The sequence below is a fragment of the Papaver somniferum genome, chromosome 7 (assembly GCF_003573695.1).
Source record: "Papaver somniferum cultivar HN1 chromosome 7, ASM357369v1, whole genome shotgun sequence".
Classification (NCBI taxonomy): Eukaryota; Viridiplantae; Streptophyta; class Magnoliopsida; order Ranunculales; family Papaveraceae; genus Papaver; species Papaver somniferum.
The window spans coordinates 9,513,229-9,520,627 of NC_039364.1; the positions used below are offsets into that span (position 1 = coordinate 9,513,229).

At 35.7% G+C, this 7,399-nt stretch overlaps 1 long non-coding RNA gene across 1 annotated transcript; it reads left to right on the top strand.

Moving 5' to 3' along the window:
• Window positions 1-1,573: 1,573 nt before the first annotated feature.
• On the top strand, window positions 1,574-6,155 carry LOC113300498. The gene is made up of 9 exons (XR_003335815.1): window positions 1,574-1,635; window positions 2,775-2,848; window positions 3,898-4,051; window positions 4,515-4,574; window positions 4,758-4,825; window positions 4,903-5,084; window positions 5,177-5,312; window positions 5,437-5,577; window positions 5,831-6,155. It is a non-coding gene; the product is annotated as an uncharacterized LOC113300498 (long non-coding RNA).
• The last annotated feature ends 1,244 nt before the right edge of the window (window positions 6,156-7,399 follow it).

A 7,399-nucleotide genomic window follows, 5' to 3' on the forward strand; every position in this document is an offset into this window, starting at 1 on the left:
CTGTGATTCAATCGAGAACCTAATCTTAAACGGTTGAAGGTGTGGGGATGTCTTACTTATGTAAAAAAAACAAATCCAGAAATGACGAAATTAGGAAATAAGTCTTATAAATGTGTATTTATTGGTTATGCTAAGAATAGTACTGATTATAGATTTTTGAAATTAGATTCATATGATATCATTGAATCAATGGATGTTGAATTCTTTGAACATATGAACAAATCTTCTCATAAAGAGAATGTTTATGCCCCTGATACTTCTAAAAGAACACATGAAGAATCAGATAAACGAGATTTGATTGTAGAACCTCGTTAAAGTAAAAGACAAAGAGTTGAGAAAACTTTTGGTTCTGATTTTATAACATATTTGGTTGAAGGTAATATGAACGATATTACACACAAAGCAAGTATAAATCTTTGTGATGATGGTGATCCTTTAACTTATAAGGATGCTATAACTTCACGTGATGCTATCTTTTGGAAAGAAGCCATCAACGATGAAATGAAATCAATTATGTCTAATCAGACTTGGATATTGGTTGATTTACCTCCGGGTTCTAAACCAACAGGTAGCAAGTGGATTTTCAAAATAAAATTAAATGCTGATGGTTCTATAAACAAATACAAAGCAAGGTTGGTCGCAAAAGGATATACACAATGTCATGGTATCGATTATTTTGATACATACGCTCATGTAGCAAGAATGTCCTCAATACACGTGTTATTGTCTCTTGCTTCAATTCACAATTTAGTTGTTCATCAAATGGATGTAAAAACAACGTTTCTAAATGGTGACTTAGAAGAGGAGGTGTATATGCAACAACCTGAAGGTTTTGTTTTAGCGAGACAAGAGAAGAAAGATTGTAAACTTGTCAAATCTCTTTACGGATTAAAACAAGCACCTATGCAATGACATGAAAAATTTAACAAAATGATCACTACAACAAAAAGTGTTATAGATCATACACTAAAGTTCACAATTTATGAACACTTGTGGTCTTTTTAGGCCTCTAACTTAAAAGACCATTGATATTATAGTGTTTGTGATCTTAGACATGGAGACCTTCCTATACATCTCATACATTTTAGAAAGTGTGATCTTACAACCATCATTTGACCACTTTGAAACATTATTTTGTGATCAAAACTCTGTCCATTAAGCTTTTTGATAAATTTTAAGAAAACAATTGCAGTGAGTGTGGCTCGAACCTGTGACCCTCAGGTCCATTTGAGGAAAAAAAAGACATCCCACATAATTTTTGGGTGTCCAATAGTAAAACCAAATTCCTACTCCTCGATTTCTCAGTCTCTCTTTTCTCATTTTCGTACTCAGAAACTCTCTCCGTCTCTCTCCCTCCAGCTGCTCTCGATTTTTCTTCGATTTGTAGAGAATAAGTGACGATCTCGATTTTTCATCGAAATCGTTAATTTCATTTGGATAGAGGTAAGATTTAACTGGTTCCTCTATTGTTTGGATTATATATGGAGTCTGATTCGAAATTTTAAGCTGAGATTTGAAATTAGGGTTGATTTTTAGTTGTTTTGATTTTTGATTTCAATGTTTTTTTTTCTGCAGGCGTATGCGATCTAAAACTGGAGTGAGATTTTGTTTGGAAGATCGGCGAAGTTTGATTTGGTATTACATTTGAAACTCTGAATTTTAGTTTACTGATTGATATAGGTTTGCTTAGATGTAAAATTTTTGCTTGCATGTTTGGTTTTGATTTAGATTAGTTATTTTTTTACATTTAATTAGTAGATTGGTTAGTTTATAGAGATCGATTTGATGTTTGGAGAAAAATTTCGATCAATTCAATTTGTGTGCGTTGAATGCATAACTGTTGGTTGGATTCTGTATATATGTTGTTTAAAGATCTATCAGTCAAAACCTATTTTGGATGCTTACAAAAAGTTTGTGTATATGTAAATAGTACTTCTCTCGTCAATGAAAAGAAAAAAAGAGACCTACATTTGATCAATTGGATGAGTTTGTTTAGTTGGGCTCTTGAGAGCATATGATATGACACAAAAAACGTCATTAGACCTTCAGATTGGGTATTATTGCCAAGGTGCTTCCAGAATACCTCTTTTTACATTGTCTTAACGAAAAGATTTTCTTTCTGTTTAACGGGACTGCCCTCCAGGTTCACATCATGTACAGCTTTTTATAAGCTGCAAGCTTGTGTTTGATTTCCAATATTTTAAATACTTTTATTATTAATTATTTAAGATTGCATACAGTTGGACCTATATAGATGAAAAGAAAGGTTAGTTCTAGTAAAAGTAGGTCCATACATACTCCGTATTAGAATCATTTTGTTCAAATAGTGCCAATATACATTGTATGTGCATCAGCTACTGACTCATCTTGTGAAGTTAAACGGCATCAAAGGTTCGTGTATGGGGAAAGAGCACTTGAATTGAGATTCCTTGTTTGGCTTTTCTTTTTCTTAAATTATTATGTATTGACCGTCTAGATGTTTATAACTATGTGGTAGTACTAGTAATCTTATATCTGCACTGCAGTAGTCAATAGACGTGTATACCTGTTACTAAAGCATGTGATGTAATCTGGTAACCACAACCTCGTTTTTAACCAGATATAATCTGGATACTCTTTGTTAATTAATCTGTCTCTTCTGTTAATTAATCTTTTTCTTTGTCCTTCTTGTAAACAATTTTTAGCTTTCAACTAGATTAGAAATTAAATATGATATGTACCTTTCTACTTTCTAGTTTCAATTAAATGAATTTCCTTTTGTTTCCTTTATGAAGCTGGGGGGAAGGACAATATTAGGAACGCTGTGACAGAGGTTAGTCTTGGTGCGGAACCTGTGGAACTGCGAAAGGTTGGTTCGCTAATCTGGTATAAGTTAGTAATTACCATGGTGTTGCTTGTTTAAATGTTACAACGCTGTTCTGTTATTTTGTTTTTTTATTGCGCTGCTATGAATCTTATGGTCCGTTAGCTATATTTTATGCAATTGCGGCTTGGTTTGTTCTGCGGTTAAGGTAGAATTTGAGTGGTTGATTACATGCCTGGAAGAATTCAAAGAGAGGTAGAGTAACTAATAACTAGACCCCTGTATTCTCTTTTAGATTCCATGTGAACTACTGTGAAAATGCTGCTGACTTTCCTCTTTTTCCTTTTTGTATGATGCTGAAAATTATCATGATTATGATGCAGAGAATAGGGTCATCATTTGTTCATGGTTAGCGCCCTTACTAGGTTAGTTACATTTCTTGCCGTAATTGGAGGATGCAATATGAACTAGGTTGGTGCTTGAAACAACTGTTGGGAAAGTCACCTGGACTTGCTTGTATAAAAGTATGATATACTAGAACCCTGTATTCTCCTTAGGCTTATTCAGTCTCTATGCCATCTGGCTACCCAAATATGTTTATCTTTTTTTTTTCTTCAAGTATGGTTGATTATCAAGTTCATTCGCAGTAATGGATAAGTCCTGGATAATAGAAGGTAGGACATCTGATGCATATAACAACGGAGTTGAGCAGTTCCTTAGATTTGATGTTCGTAACGAAGAAAAACACAATGAAAAGCATTCACATAAACGTAGGAAAAAACATATTCTTATAAGATTCATATTTTGATTGTGATAATGTTCCCCCGGGTCTGACCATTGCTGAAGTAAGATCCCATTTATTTCATACTCGATTTGATCTTGGATATTCTAAGTGGGTTTGGCATGGGGAAGATGTTGGGCATATTCCAACTGCAGTTTTACCTTCAACAGCACTCATGCTTGCCTTGGTAATTTTCCTAGTTTACGTTAACAGAGAAATTCCATATTCGGTGACCTATATGATGTGTGATGAATTTGAATTTTGGGTTACCAGATGGGTTAACATTTTGTTTGTTCTGTACCTGCCTGCACAGATTGCAGGATGCAAAAGTGTTGTTCTGGCTACTCCCCCAGGAAAAGATGGCAGCATCTGCAAGGTTTTTAATGTTCTCTCTCTCTTTAGGAGGTGCTTTTCCATGAATACAGGCCATTTCAGCCATGGCGTGGGGGACTTCATCTTTCCCTTAGGTTCTAATGTTCTTCAATACTTTCATCTGTTTTATAGGAGTTTAGCTTACACCATGTTTGTTTACTCCTGACTCATCTGAGTCGTCTGGATCTGAATCATCTGGATCTGAGTGAAATCACCTGATTCATCTGGATCTGAGTCGATATGTTTGTTTTGAGTCAGATCTGACTCATCTGACTCGGAAATAAGTGAGTCAGTGGTTTGGTCCCATGAGTCAGGGGTATTTTGTTACCTGACACAAATGAGTCCGAATCAGGGGTTATGTCTGAGTCAGAGGTCGAGTCAGATCTGACTCAAAATGGAAAACAAACGGTCTGACTGCTGACTCGGTCCGAGTCAGGGGTTGACTCAGATTCAGATGCCGAGTCAGCTGCAAACAAACAAGTTCTTAGTGAAAAGTTTGATGTGGCGTTTCTCTATAATAGTCTAATCGGTATCGTCACTTTCTTATTTGTTTTGAAGGTGGATAAATTTTTTGGACCTGGAAATCAGTAAGTCACAGCTGCAAAAATGTTTTTTCAGGTATTCTTGTCATCTCCTCTATTAAGCACTGAGAACTTCCATTACCGTTTCTAGTTCTGCTTTTTATTCTTATACCAAACTTTTTGTCCTCATGTTTTATATGTTCTGTATCCATGTCCAATTCTTATTATTACCTGTTGAAGCTTAGAGGTGCCTCTCACATTCTTATTTTCCTCGATGCAGAACAGTGAAGCGATGGTTTCAATTGACATGCCTGCTGGCCCATCTGAAGTTCTGGTTGTTGCTTAGAGGTAGATGGAATATTTTGTTTACAATCTACTATAAGATTTAGGGATTTTTGTATCTTATGTTTAATTGTGTATTTCAGGGGAAAATCGTTCTATAGCCCCAGAACAAGAGAAATCTGATCTATGAAGATCTTTTAAAAGCAGGTTGACAAGGAAATAATTATCCCATAAAAGCGTTTTAGCTCTGAAAGATACTCTAAAAAGGTGGTCTAGATACTCTGGGAGTGCTCGATATTATACTTAAGCAGCAAGCTCCTGAGAGGTGTGTCAATTTTTGATGGTATGATATCTTGTGACATTTTTCTCGTGTTGTATTGAGCTCGAGTTTCTTCCTTCTGTGTCTTTTGATTGTAGGGGCTGTCTTCTAATTAGACAATCTTTATATCTTGGTGAAGCAAGGATCTTTGTTTCCGTTGGTGGAGGCATTACTGAAGTTCGAAGGTTCCGTTCTAGTTTCCATACCGCACAGAGTGGTTTAACCTTGACCAAGGTAAACCATCGCTCCTGTGCTTTAATTTTTATTATGCTTCTTGTTTTTCTTCTCTTCACTCTTTTTATGGTCAATATGGTATATTCTTGTTTTTACGTGTATTTGGTTTGTCTGCATAGTTTAGGGGTCAGAATTCTATGCTAGCTATTGAACAAGTACCAGGTTATTAGTTCTGGAAGTTGGCCCTTGATTTCAAGGTACAGGGCATGTTTACGTACTCAATCCCTGGGAGAGGACATGACCCTAAGAAGGAAATTGTTCCCAAGTAAGTTAGTCATTTTCCTTCGGATAGATGATACTTGTTTCTTGGTTGCTAGATACACTTAAATCTACCATCAGAACGAGAAACAAAAAAAGGCCAATTCTGCTTAGGGTACTTGCCTGTCTTTCTCTGTCTCAGTTCATCAATACGTCCAGCGTTAGATGTTCGTGTATGTCCCTACTGTCTTTATCAATTTTATTCTGAATGCGGTCACTTGTACAAACTTGTTTTCTTGGTAACCAGGATTATTATTTAGCTTGCAGGGTTGTGAAGGCTTGCTGCAGAAGAAGGCGTACAAAATACTCTCCATTAGTCTCGAGGTTGTCATGGATTGTGCAAGTCTTTGACTTTTCAGATTTAACATCATTCTCCAGTGTTAGTGGTTGACATTATTTGCTTCATCTTACTTGTAGTGCTTCAGGGAATAGTCTAAATGATCTTGTTTTGATGTTAAGGATCTGTGTTTTGGTACCCTTGATTTGAGTTAAACAAGTAGACTCTGCAGAAATGTGTAATTTTTTCATTTTCTTGTTCAGAAATGAATTTGATTCAGACGGCAATGGAATATAGTTTTTCTATTAGCCTTTTCGATTTTGTCTGTCAGTTTTGAATTTGAATTATAGGTGCAGAAATGGAATGGAATATACTATTTGAATAGGGTAAATTGGGTTGAAAACTTGGAGGAAAGATCACAACTTCTAAAACCTTGCCTTTAGATCTCAACTTATCAAAACTTTATGTTCTTTGCATAGGGTTAGATCACACTTTTAATTGCAGGAGAGTAGTTATCTATAGATCACCCTTTAAATTATACTGGCAAAGATCACAGACAGCCAGTACTTAGATCACACTTTTAAGAATGATCCATGTATGTTTTTGACGTAGTGTGATGTTATCTAATGGGTTCAAAGTGAATGAAGCAGATAAATGTATCTATTCTACATACAAGAATGGGATGTGTATTCTCATTTGCTTATATGTAGATGATATGTTAATTTTTGGACCGAATATAGAATGTGTGACAGAAACAAAAAGGTTTCTTAAATCCAATTTGATATGAAGGATCTGGGTGAAGCAAATATGATATTAGGAATAAAGATAGTGAGAAAAGAGGGGTCAATTTCATTGACACAATCTCACTATATTGAAAATATCTTAAGAAAATACAATTACTTAGATTGTAATATTGCTAACACACCCGTAGATCCTAGTATTAAATTGATGAGAAATACTGGTAGAGGATATGACCAGTTAAAATATGCTAGTATAATTGGGAGTCTAATGTATGCCATGCATTGCACAAGACCTGACATAGCATATGCAATAGGATTATTATGTCGTTTCACTAGTAATCCAGGTAGAGAACATTGGAATGCAGTTTCAAGGGTTCTTAGATACTTGAAGGGGACAATGAATTATGGTTTATGTTACCAAGTGGAATTCAGTGTACTTGAAGGTTATAGTGATGCAAGTTGGAACAACATTGAATCTAACTCAAAATCCAACACATGTTGGATATTCACATTGGGTGGTGCTGTCATAACATGGAGTTCTAAGAACTCACCTATATGAGTAAGAAAGTGAGGACGCTTTCTATGAGATTAGACCGTCTCTAAAGTATTCATGAAATTGGGATATTACGCAAGGCCATGAATGTGTAGGAACAAAGAATTACACTCCTCATATGGGAATTGATATGTGTAATTACTCCGCACTACACCATATTGAGCGTTTTGCATAGACCTGACAATTAGGGTCCAAACCCGCGGGTCAGCCCTAACTCGACCCGCGTAAACCCGACCCGCTCCAGCCCGCTCATTAAACA